Genomic DNA, 13,324 nt, shown 5'->3' with positions numbered 1-13,324 from the left:
ACCAGGATAGCCGAGGAGAGCTGATTCTTCCTCAGTGTCCTCAGGAAGAAGAGGCGCTGGTGAGCCTTCTTGACCAGGCTGGAGGTGTTGGTCGTCCACGACATGTCCGCCGAGATGTGGATCCCCAGGAACTTGAAACTGGAGACACGTTCAACAGCCATTCCATTGATGTGGATGGTGTCGTGTGTGCCTCTTGACTCCTTCCTGAAGTCCACGATGAGCTCCTTCGTTTTGGTGGTGTTGAGGAGCAGGTTATTATCAGCGCACCATGTGGCCAGGTGCTGGATCTCCTCCCTATAGGCAGTCTCATCGTTGTTGCTGATGAGACCAATCACCGTTGTGTCGTCCGCAAACTTGACGATAGAATTAGATCCATACACAGGCTTGCAGTCGGCGGTGAAGAGGGAGTAGAGAAACGGACTTAGCACACAGCCCTGTGGTACACCAGTGTTGAGTGTGATGGATGTGGAGCAGGTGGATCCTGAACGAACATTCTGGGGTCTGTCAGTTAGGAAGTCCAAAATCCAGTTGCACATTGAGGTATTGATGCCCAGGTCTCCAAGTTTGGCTATTAACTTGGTTGGGATGACAGTGTTGAATGCTGAGCTGAAGTCAACAAACAGCATGCGTGCGTAAGTGTTCTTATTGTCCAGGTGAGTGAGCACAGAGTGCAGTGCCATGGAAACGGCATCCTCTGTGCTCCTATTGCTGCGGGAGGCAAACTGGTGTGAGTCCAATGTGGATGGTAGAGAGTCTTTTAGGTGTTCCAGGACCAGCCGCTCAAAGCACTTCATGACGATGGGTGTGAGTGCTACAGGGCGGTAGTCATTAGGGCACCTCGGGTTAGAGTGTTTTGGCACTGGCACAATGGACGTGCGTTTAAAGCATGAAGGTACAGCTGCTTGGGCAAGAGACAGGTTGAAAATGTCTGTAAAAACCTCAGCGAGCTGCTCCGCACATGCCCTGAGAACACGACCAGGGATGTTGTCTGGTCCAGCAGCCTTGTGCGCGCTGATCCGGCTCAGTGACTTGCAGACATCTGTGGAGGAGAGTGTGATTGGTGGGTCAGCTGAGGGTTTGAGCTTGGTGGCAGTTTCTCTGTTGTCTCTTTCAAAACGAGCGTAAAAGTGATTTAGCTCGTTCAGGAAGTTGACATCAGTGGCTGCGGGGGTGGAGTGGGTGGGTTTGTAGTCACTGATGGCCTGGATGCCCTGCCACATGCGTCGAGGGTCAGAGTTGGAAAAGTGACCCTCTATCTTTAGCTTGTAGCAGTGCTTGGCCTTTTTGATGCCCCTCTTCAGGTTTGCTCTGGATGTGCTGTAGGCTTGTGCATCTCCTGATCTGAAGGCAGTATTGCGTGACTTCAGCAGGAGTCGCACTTCCCTGTTCATCCATGGCTTCTGATTTGGGTATGTGGTGATCTGTTTCTGGGTTGTAACACTGTCAATGGTGGTATTGATATGATCCAATACAGAGGAGGTGTAGGAGTCAATGTCCGTGTGAGCGCCACTGGTGGCTTGAGAAGCAAACACACTCCAGTCTGTGTGTAGAAACCTTTCCTGGAGTGTGGAATCAACCCCCGCAGGCCACACCTTGATGGTCTTCACTGATGGCTTCACACTGTTGATGAGGGGTGAATATTTGGGGATGAGGAACAAAGAGATGTGGTCTGACTGTCCCAGGTGGGGGAGGGGTGTCGCAACGTAAGCTCCCGCCATGTTTGTGTACACGTGGTCTAAGGTTTTGTTTCCTCTGGTGTGGCAGGAAACATGCTGGTGAAACTTGGGTAGCACTGACTTTAAGTTTGAATGATTAAAGTCACCTGCAACAATAAAAGCAGCTTCCGGGTGATCAGTCTGTTGTTTACTGATGGCTGCATGAAGTTCTTTCATAGCAAGCTTGGCATCAGCATCCGGGGGAATATAGGCTGCAGTTATAATGGTGGAAGTGAACTCTCGCGGCAGATAAAACGGTCTACATTTAACCATGAGAAACTCCAGGTTAGCTGAACAATGACTCCCAACAATAACAGAGTTTGTGCACCAGGCTTTGTTAATGTAAATGCACAATCCACCACCTCTGGTCTTACCGGAGCCATCTAATGTTCTATCCGCCCGGAGCGTGTGGCATCCCGCTAGCTCAATAGCGGTGTCCGGTATTCCGCCGTTTAGCCAGGTTTCCGTGAAGATTAGGACGTTACAGTTCAAAAGTTTCTTGCTGTGTGTGATGCTGAGTCGAATCTCCTCCATTTTGTTCACTAGCGACCGTACATTGGCAAGGAAAATACTGGGTAAAGAGAGCCGATGTGGGGTAAGCCTTAGCTTTAGCCTTAGCTTAGCTCTCAGACCACCGCGTATTCCCCGCCTTTGTTTACGATCTCGGCGCCGCCTGCGAGCACTTCCGCCCGGCCGGGCAGAGTGCATAGCCTCGGGTGTTCTAGCGATCTCAGGAAGGAGTCGAAGATTGTCCATAAAACTGTTGGAAATTCGCAAACCAATATCCAAAATCTCACCACGGGTGTACGATGTTAAGGCACAACTATTCTGAACGAACAGACCCGAGATGAGCAGGAAAAATACCGCAAAATTGCAGAATCTGGAGAGACCCAGAGCCTCGCGAACTACTCGCGCCGCCATCTTGGGTGAACATTTAGGCAGGGAATATTAACATTTAGTTAATATTTGTGTTGTCCTCTGTTTTTGCCAAAGAAAGTTAACAATATTTGAGCTGTGTTAACAAGGCTGTTGATCAGAGAAGTCAGTGTTTATGAGTGTGTGGGAACAAAGAAATTCATAAAATGTTTAGACAAATGTATTTAATTGTCACAGAGAAAGTTAGACAAAAACTAACTCAGAAATATGAGATCCATCCAGACAAGACTTTGTCAGTTAATGAATGTAAAAAAAGTGCTTGGAGTGTGTATTCGCAAGTACAATGTGAAAGGCATTATTTGTTGTCACAGAGAATTTGTTTTAGCAATAGCTAGACAACAGTCTCAGCTTATCTCAGAGCTAGAGAAACAGAACAAAGAGCACTCTGCTAAAGTAGCTTCTTTGACTAAGAAATTGAACCTCAACAAAGCTGTAGAGAAAACTGATGTGAATGAAGTTAGTCAGACTGATAACTTTTATCCTGACTTGCAAGCTTTCTTTGAAACAGATGTAGCCATTCAATCAGTTTCTGATGTGCCTGTTGATTCAGTGAAGGTATGTGGCGCCAAGAGAACATTTCAGAGATTTGAGGAAATTGAAAATATTTCTCAGCCTGCTTACTCATGTGTCACACTGCAGAGTGTTCCTCCACCAACAGGGACAGGATAGGGCGGACACATGGACCAGTGAGGAGCCCAGGAAAGAACTGAATGCAATAAGCATTCGGGTCCAAACCTGCGACGAAGATTCCCTTGTAGGCATTCCCACACTAGTCCATCCTTACCTCACTGTTCTTTAGGTGTCGCAGAAATTGAGAAATAGGGAAAGAAGGAACAACAATAGAGGACTCAGATTAAACCGAGACAACCCTAACATTTGCTGTCTTTTAGAACAAGTACTGCTCTGTTGTCTTTTGTTTTCTTTGTGCAGATACCACTTGATGGCTGTCCCTAGACCATATACACAGACCTTCTCACCTGTGTATGAAGCCACAACCTCTGAAGGACAACTAGACCCACTACTGAGTCAACTGTCAAGAAAAAGAAAAAGAAGAAGAAAAAAAAACACAACGTAGAGAATAACCTACGGGAACTTCAGTCTTCCATCAACATGATCAAGATTGCCTTGCTACTACTCATCATGGACATCGCACAAAGTGTAGACCCGAGAAACAACATATTCTTAGAGCTGATGAATATGTCAAGAAACACCTTGTTTGCTGGAAAGAACGTTTGCATGCCACACCTGCCTTCAGTAGGAGCAGGAATCCCATGGGTGGCACATGATGGGAGGATCGTCTGTATATAACATCCTGCTCAGCCAATTCAATGGCAGGTGCACCCTGGTTGCTCTCCTACCACCAACAAAGAAGATGGCTGCATTCAAGGACTCACTTATGCACAAACATGGTGGTCAAGGACTCTTGAACAAAATCCAACAAGACATTCTTGATCTTTCAGCAAAATTACATCAGATGACTGAAGACAATTCTTCATCGTTCGGAAACTTGATTGGTAAACCCTGGCTGTGGATTAAAGAGATAGCAATTCTGCTGTTGTTTCTCCTACTGGCATTCTACGTATGCGTCCACAGTATCAAGTGTTTCATTCAACAAATGACTCACGCCTCGCACGAGAACATGACTGGTCCAACCATAAAAGAATATTACCCGTAAGAACTTCACGGACCCTAGTGGCATGTTTGTTTCTGTGGCAGCATGTCATTCGTCACTACAGACAATCAACACAGAGAAAGTGATATGTGCCTGTAACTTTTTCCAAGTTACATGACTAGAATATGGGGCTTATGTTAACAAACATAAGCTACAGAATGGACTGATGAAGGTTTAAATTTGTATTATGTGAGAGTTATTAGAACTCCCAAAGGGGGGAATGTAAGATTACAAATTTAAGAAAGTGCATTGTATTTAGCATTTAAGGTATAGATAATAATTCTGGGGTTTTTCCAGCAGGATATTTCCTGCTGGGCCTGGTATCAGGTATGCTGTTTGAGTCAGACTGTTTTCGGACGACCTGCAGCACAGAGAGTTCTCATTAAAAGAATAACTTCTGTTCTATCCCGAAGTCTCCTGGTCTTCATCTTCAGTTTCCTACACTTTAGAAGAGAAAAGTTCACAACAAACTCAACAGGATGTTAGGGGTTAAAGGGTCAGTTCACCCAAAAATGAAAATTGTGTCATTAATTACTCACCCTCATTTTGTTCCATACCCGCAAGACCTTCGTTCATCTTTGGAACACAAATTAATGTATTTTTGATGAAATCCGAGAGGTTTCTGAACCAGGCAGCAATGTCATTGCAAGTTTCTAGGTCCAGCAAGGTAGTAAAGACTTAAAATATTCCATGTGACTACAGTGGTTCAACCTTAATGTTATAAAGCGACAAAAATACTTTTTGTGCGCAAAAAAACTAAACAAAACAACTTTATTCAACAATCTCTTCTCTTCCACGTCATTCTCCTATGCTGTTCACGTAGTAAACACAGTGCAGCACTTCCAGGTTCTACATCTGAACGCCAGCCCACCATTGGCCAATGCTGTTCACGTGAGCACCAATAAAGCTGGCCAATAATGAGGCGGCGTTCTGACTTAGAACCTGGAATCACTGCACTGTGTTTACTACGTGAACAGCATAGGAGAATGACGTGGAAGAGAAGAGATTGTTGAATAAAGTTGTTTTGTTTTTTGCGCACAAAAAATATTCTCGTCGCTTCATAACATTAAGGTTGAACCACTGGAGTCACATGGACTATTTTAGCAATGTCTTTACTACCTTTCTGTACCTTGAAAGTTGCAATGACGTTGCTGCCTATGGCTTTGGCCACGACTCTGGAAGACTTGGAGTTAAGCTTTCCTTTGAGAAAAGAACAAAGAACGGCACTGAAGTCATTCTTAAGAAAAGAAGATATGTTCGATGTTTTGCCTACCGGATACGGCGAAAGTCTATCAACTAACGTTAGCTCGGCTTCACCTTCTTCTTTGCTCTGGTTGGTTGTGGCGCTCATGGCGCTATCCAATTGCATGCTGAGGGAATTTGAAAGACAACCGTTATCCCGCCCCTCGGATTGAGTCCTGTCAATGGTGAGTTTCCAGACCCAACATCTTGATTTGGGTCTGGCTTGTCAGGCTACTTGATTTGTATTCTGAAGATGAACAAATGTCTTACGGGTTTGGAACGACATGAGGGTGAGTAATTAATGACAGAATTTTCATTTTTGGGTGAACTAACCCTTTAATGACATCCATGCGCCTCTTCTGTGTCCATTCACTCTATTTGTTTCTCATTGATTGGTCTGATTTCTCCTCACAGCAGTACACTGATTCCTCTCTGATCTCTTTCCAGTCAAGCAGTATGCAGTATCAACTTTTCATCAACATTTTCATAACCTTCTTCCTCATTCATGTGACTCATCCCACACAGAAAATGTACTTGTAATGGTTTTGCTTTTTAAAAACGTTATTATCTAGTCATTGTAAGAATGAATGTGCCATTTTCCCTTTGCAGAGCTTCTATTCAAATCTGTAGACACTCTTTGTGTGAAGCCTATCTATCCTATGTCATATCCCTTTATGTAGCATTTGAGTAATTATGACAATTAACCCTGTAATCTAAAAGTTTATTCACAATGTACAGATCCATGAAGGTGACTGATTTTTGTAAAAGTTTTATACAAAGTTTTCATGAATAGACATGTATAATACAGTGCTGTCTTCAAGACAAAGTAAACAGAAATACATAAACTGTTTAAAATAATATTTAAATACTAGTTACAGTAATGAAATGTACAATCTTTGGATACAATGAGAATGCTTTAATTTTATTTTAATAGTTGGAGATTTACTGAAAACAAGAGTAGCTTGTTGGTCCTCAGGATAAGCTGTTATCTTCCTCTTGCCTCCTTGACTGATGAGCTTGAGGAAATCGAGCAGTATCTGCACCAGAGAAAGACCCCAGAGAAGGAATGACACCAACTCCTTGCACAGCTTAGCTTGTTTATTTTGGAAAAATTCTCATTATCTTCAAAAGGCTGTCAAATAGGTATTAACCTTTTCTTTTGTTTTTAAGTGATATTGCATTGTGCTGATAATGTGATATACACTGTTTAGACTGCCTGGAGGTACAAATGAAGTTGAAGGATTACTTAAATCTTGTGAATAATTAGTTTATTGCTGCTGTTTTCTTTTTTTAAAGACATTAATACTTTTATTCAGCAAGGATGCATTAAATTGATCTGACTTTTACATTGTTATGAATGATTTCTATTTCAAATAAACAGTATTCTTTTTAACTTTATATTCATCAAAAAAAGTATCACGATCACAGAAAAATATTAAGCAGCACAACTGTTTTCAACATAAATAATAATCTTGATAATAATAATAAAAAATCTTGAGCAGCAAATCAGCATATTAGAATGATTTCTGAAGGATCATGTGATACTGAAGACAGGCGTAATGATGCTGAAAATACAGCTTTGCCTTCACAGGAATTACATTTGAAATGTATTAAATTAGAAAATGTATTTTAAATTAAAGTAGGATTAAACAAAATTCCAGTTATTACTGTATTTTTAACCAAATACATCTTACTAACCTCAAACTTTTCAACAGTAGTGTGTAATATAAATGCATAATCCATACTGTATAATTCTGTTTCATTTAAACTTAAGTCAAATAGCAATTAAGGCTGGTTGCTGTTCAGGCTCCCTGAAACCCTACCATTGCTCTTTAATAAAATCAATGGATTACACTAATAAACATTAAAAGACTTAATTTTCCTTAGAAGGGAATCTACAGTGACCCATTCATCTTTAGAGGTTTCTGTACGTATGTTTGTGTATAAGCGTCTCTTAGTTACTGAAAGGCCCACACCAATAATGGCATTTATTACGTTGCATCCTTTTCTGATGATGAAAGCTAGAGGTAGACGTTTAAGGGATGAATCAGACAGCTGCAGTGGAAGAGTCTTTTGATTTCACAGTGCTTGATGAATTTCATGGTTATTGTTTGTTCTCATAAAATCAACTTGCATTTGCTTTACTCTGTTTCATACTGTTATATGAAGCATTTGCTCCAATTACACCACTGCAGATGCTGTTAATTACTTTTTTGTAACTAGTATTGCTGTATAAGATCCATCAAAATTACATCTGAGGAGTACCTGTAATAAAATATAAAACTAGCTGGGTTTTATTTTTTTCCCCCCAAAGGAAAGACATAAAAATAAGCCCATAATTAAAATCCACAGTTGTGAAAGCCTAATTGATTTGTATTATGTTTTGTTGTATTTGCTGTTCTCAATTTTGGGTGGCAGATTTAAAATAGCACACTTCTGAGGGGTCCATCACCAGTTGAGCAACTGCCATTGGGATGAATGGGAGTATAGCTTTAGAATTATAGACCTCCTTCGAGATCACTGGTGTTAGTGACAGATGTTACTGTCTGTTATCAATATAAATCTCTCATGATGCATTTCCAATGAGGAGGATAGGTAATCAGCATGCAATCCTCAATTAAATGGCTACCAACTGCTTCCACAGCTGTACAGGTTGCACCTTATTGACAATACCACCCCCTACCAAGTCCGGTGGCCAAACCAGATCAATAAACTTGCCTGTGCTGGTCCAGGAACACTGCACTCGTGCTGCCATTTACAGACCCCAGCATGGGGAAACCCATGCTGCTTAAGCGAGATAAGCTGATGAGATAGAGGATGATGGGGCACTTAGCAGGTCCATCCTGTGGAAGTGTGTCTTGTGAGCATGTTTACTGATTAAACCAGACTTCCTTTTGAGAAACTAACAGAAGAAATGATTCCTTTCCTTACTTGTTAAAGATGCTAAACTGAGCTTCTCTTTAAGTTCATGTGGAAAGATACTGGAGCACATCTTTGCCATTTTTTTTAATTCCATTTGGTAGAGTAAGATCACAAGACATGGATAAAGAACATATGATATGGAATGTATTTGCATATTATATACAGCCTATATATTTAGAGAAATCATTATTGGTACTGTTAACTAAACTGTTACCTAATTTCCTGGTTCTTTAATCTGATTAAAAAAAAAATTAAATAACAGTCTAACAGTGCTGTTTGTATCACTCCGCTTTGTGTTTCAGACTGAATCCTGACTGACTGAATCCTGAATCTGACTCTTTCTACAAGTTTTGCAAGTAGGTGGCAACAAGTGACTGTCTTTATGAGGGAATCTTTGAATTATTTACTCAACTGATTTGTTCAAAAACATTGATTCATTCATGAACAAAAAGGGTGTGCGAGTCGTTGAATTGTTCACTCTGATTAATTTAGTAACACCACTCTTTTGTAGAAAGTAAGCTTTAGCTCCAAATCAACTCCACACGCTGATGGCACCTGCAGGTAAAACGCTGTAAATGCATTGAAAACTCAGCCCAAACAAGCATAAAACACCATTTACAAACCAATTGCAAATGTTTTCTTGAAAGTGTGATCTATTAAATACAATCTACACATCATCAAAAAGCATCAAAATTCAGGGTGTTTTCACACTTGGTCCTTTTCAAGGGTCTGAGTGTGGTTTGTGTGATTTTTGGTCCAGATGTGAACAACACTCCAAACGATCTCAGACCCCTTTAAAGCGAACCGAGCCAAGACCATCTCAGGAGGTGGTCTGGGTACGGTTCGATCTCATCTTATGGTACGGTTCGCTAAAAACACGCAATCTGAACAAAAAACCTCTCTGGGCTTACTTGATTTTTCTGTATGTGAATTCCAATGTAGTTTGTTTGGTCATCAGATGCCTCCGTACAAATCGGCTGTTCATCATGGCTGCTTCTTCTGGCAAATCTCTACAAATTATTTGTTCACAACTTACACTTATTTATTGCAATTTCACCCGCTTCCGAACGCGGCTGCGCGCCTTGCCAGTTTAAAATGGTTTTACGAGCACACACACCTAAAGCGCATGTACAGAAGCCAGCTGTCACAGCGCGTGTAGGCTAAACCGAATCTTTAGCATCTTATTGCATTTATTTTCAAGTGTCAAAAAAACACAAGTTTCACATAAACAGGTGGTTTTGTCATTGTAAATGAATGTAAACATCTGCATTACTAGCCTAATATAATACCGTGTTCCAGGCAACCCGTAACCCGTGTTTTTCCAAACTTCTACCCGTGAAAGTGCACCGGTGTTGTGCCGAATTCCGACCCCCGCCAAATGATTACCCCCCTAGTATTGGGGGAGGGGTTAGGGTAAGGGGTTGGGTTAGGATTAGGCAATCAGGTAGTGACTTCAACGAGGGGGGTAATAATTTGGCAGAGGGTCGAAATTTGGCACAACACCGGAACGGCAGTCAAACCCATGACTTCCCACCCTTGAACTCATACTAGATCAATGTACTCCCCGTTACGAGCTCTGACAGCACATAGCCCGCGAAACAACTATGGCAGCCCCTACAGATGCGGAGTTACATTTCCAAATATACAAATAACGTAAAATAAAAGGTATAACAGCTTCTCTTGCCTTATCTGCCATTTTTTTTCTCCTCCATTTCCCTCAAATAAGCAAGGAATAAGCACCTTTGGCGATAGAAATTATTGTAAATGAGCATAAGCCCAGTATGGTCCACCATGCTTTGTTTACATCTAGCTACCACAATTCCTTGCACTCAGGCAGTTTGGTGTATCTTTGCCTGGAACGCTACAAAGTCATGAGTCGTGGTTTGAAGTCGTAACATACAGTGAAGAATATGCAGTTTTATTTTTTCATATAATTATTCCATTTCTTACTTGAATGCTGCTTTTAGGCATACCTATACTTTACCTGGAAAATGTAGAGCAGTTTATTTAATTTGCATCTTTCTTTTATTATTTTATTGTATTGTTTATTTTTTGTATGCTGATGCCTTCTGCACTAAAATAAACAATTCAAATTAAATGTTATTTACAAAGGTGGATATAGCTAGTGCAAGAAAAAATATATATATTTTTGTGTAAAAAGATAAACAACTTAATTCAACAGCATTTGTAGCAATGCCATTTAAAATCTTTACAAATAAATATCTTGGTTACTGAGGCACAAACAATGTAGGTGAAAGAGTTCACCTGTCCACTTAAAGGAGACTGAGTTTGGTTCTTTTAAAGAGGATCCAAGTGTGAAAACACCCTCAGTGTAAATAAAATAAAAGTTGGGCTCGATTTAAATGTAAATTTAATAAACTTGTTTTGTGTTTATTGAGAACATGTCTAATCAGGGGTCCGTTTTTCGTACCTTGCTTAATACAGATGATTTGACATATGCCAGATCTTCTAATCGTGATAACTGAACTGGCTAATTTGGTTTGGTTCTCCAAACAAATTTGTGAACTGGATTAAAATATCTGGATTAAATAGTCTGAGATTACTGCGCATTCTTGTGTTCCTTGAAAAGGGCAGATGCATCGATACTCGAAACCATGATCAGCAATGCGATTGGCTGGCATCAAGTCTCAAGACAGCAACGTAGTGGCATCATATAATTCAAAAAAGACACCTGATGAAAAACTTGATGAATTTCTGGACCTTTATAAGGATTCTCAATTCCCAATTATTTATATTCGCGATTTCTAGTATTTGTACAGCCGTTACATTTTTATTTCAATGTTTAAATTAGCAATTTAAATTAGCCCAGTGACAGCACTGTACCTTTTTTTCTGAGAGTGTTGTAATAAAGTAGCAGTGGTTGGGACAGATTTTAAGTATCAACACCACTTAAAAAGATGCAATCTAATCCTGTTCACATGAAATTAGCTGCTCCTGAGCAGGTTTAAGTTTACGGGCCTGTTGCTATGACAGCCAGTCAAGCCAGTTCTTTGACACTCATCCTGGACTTGCTGTCATAGCAACAGGTCTGTAAATTTAAACCTGCTCAGGAGCAGCTTATTTCACATATTTCATTTATCGGCCCCACTTTATATTAGGTGGCCTTAACTACTATGTACTTACATCAAAAAATAAGTACAATGTACTTACTGTGTTCAAATTGTATTGCAAAACACCTTTGCTGATATTGAGGTGGGATAAGGGTAGAGTTAGGGACAGGTGTGGTGGTCTGGGTAAGTTTAAGGGTAGGGTTAGGTGTAAGGGAAGTGTCAACTGTGTAATTACAAATGTAACTACAGAAATTAATTACAGATGTAATTACATGCAGGTATTTTTTAAATGTAAGTAGGCCTACAATGTAAAAACATGTATGTACACAATAAGTGCATTGTATCAAATCATTAATTAAAATGTTAGTACATAGTAGTTAAGGCCACCTAATATAAAGTGGGTCCCATTTATCTAACTTTTATGTTGTTTTGGTCGCTTGGCTGTTTCCTTATAAAGGTCCAGAAATTCGTCACGTTATTTTTTTTTCAAGTTTTTCGCCACGTGTCTTTTTAAATTATGTGTTGTCATTACGTTGCTGTCTTGTCGTCAGACAATCACTGCATTGCTGATCATGGTTTCGAGTATCGATTCATCTGCCCTTTTCAAGGAACACGAGAATGCGCATTAATCTCAGACAACTTAATCCAGATATTTTAATCAAATTCACAAATTCATTTGAAGAACCAAATTAGCCAGAAATCAGTTATCACGATTAGAAGATGATGCCCAGGATGAGCGTTGAAGAGCCAAACAATCCAAGATCATGCCAAATCTTCAACAATGAAATCCAGCTAAACGAGTTAGTGACGTATGTAGAACGGACCCCAGGACAATAACAGACACTTAACTACAAATTTTCCTTTTTATTATAGTCTAAAAATGTGTCATTTAAAAGCTTCATGAAGCCGAGACACTAGGTTTGACTTCGCCTGGGAGCACAAATAGACAAAGTAATTGGCAATATTGTGTCTGAAATGTAAGTTACCCAAGCTATAATATAACAGCTCACTGCTCAATTGACTGTGATATCATTGCAGCTTCAGCATGGAGGACCAGTAGCAAAGCCCGTAATGACAGTAGCGACACTAGCATAAATATGGCAAGCTGAATTAGTTTTAAATTAACCCAGTTACTCGTCGTAATTGCATTTTTACTAATAACAATTGAATTAAAGAGCTTTAATTGTAATTGACCTATCGGTAAGCCCCTCCCCGCGAACGCAGATGAGCCAATAGCAGTTGAGTATCAGTTGCGCTGGGACCGGAACTCGGACATCTTTAGGTGTCAGCGCCATAGAGATGCATTGGAAAATCCAAAGCTCTCATCGGTTTGATGGTGTTTATGTTACAAAAATGCTAAAACGTCGTGCCTGAGGTACTGTAACACTGATTCCAGGGATCCTGAGAGGATTTTGTGTTTGTCATACTCTCGTTAAGTTACGATTAAAGTCCCTACTAACATACAAACCGTAATAACTGTTCTCACGTCATGTAACACTATAGGTCAAAAACACGAAAGGTCTACATTTCAGTGCCTCTCCATATTAAACTGGTTATATGTAAATTAATTTAATTTTAGATATGTTTAAGGTCTACATTATCTGTCCTACTAAGGAGGACTCCTATTTTGATGGGTATTATAGTCTCCGGGTAACGAAAGGAAGAGCTTGCACACAGTTTATCGGAGTTGTTTTGCAGATACAAAGTTTACCAGTTATTAACTGCACCCTCGAAAAGGCATACGGTCTGTATATGTTTGTTTACTG

The 13,324-nt window shown here is 40.4% G+C and overlaps 1 protein-coding gene across 1 annotated transcript in view; it reads left to right on the top strand.

The window, feature by feature from the left end:
• acod1 (aconitate decarboxylase 1) overlaps positions 1-13,324 on the top strand; it is a 56,598-nt gene that overhangs the window by 16,834 nt on the left and 26,440 nt on the right. The window contains exon 2 of the mRNA XM_079821335.1: positions 8,790-8,843. The gene's annotated coding sequence lies outside the window, so the exon portion shown is untranslated. The remainder of the gene's footprint in view (positions 1-8,789; positions 8,844-13,324) is intronic.

This window comes from Gobio gobio (assembly GCF_949357685.1).
Source record: "Gobio gobio genome assembly, chromosome: 7".
Classification (NCBI taxonomy): Eukaryota; Metazoa; Chordata; class Actinopteri; order Cypriniformes; family Gobionidae; genus Gobio; species Gobio gobio.
Note: the sequence above shows the minus strand (reverse complement) of the source record. Positions and strands in the feature narration are given on the sequence as shown.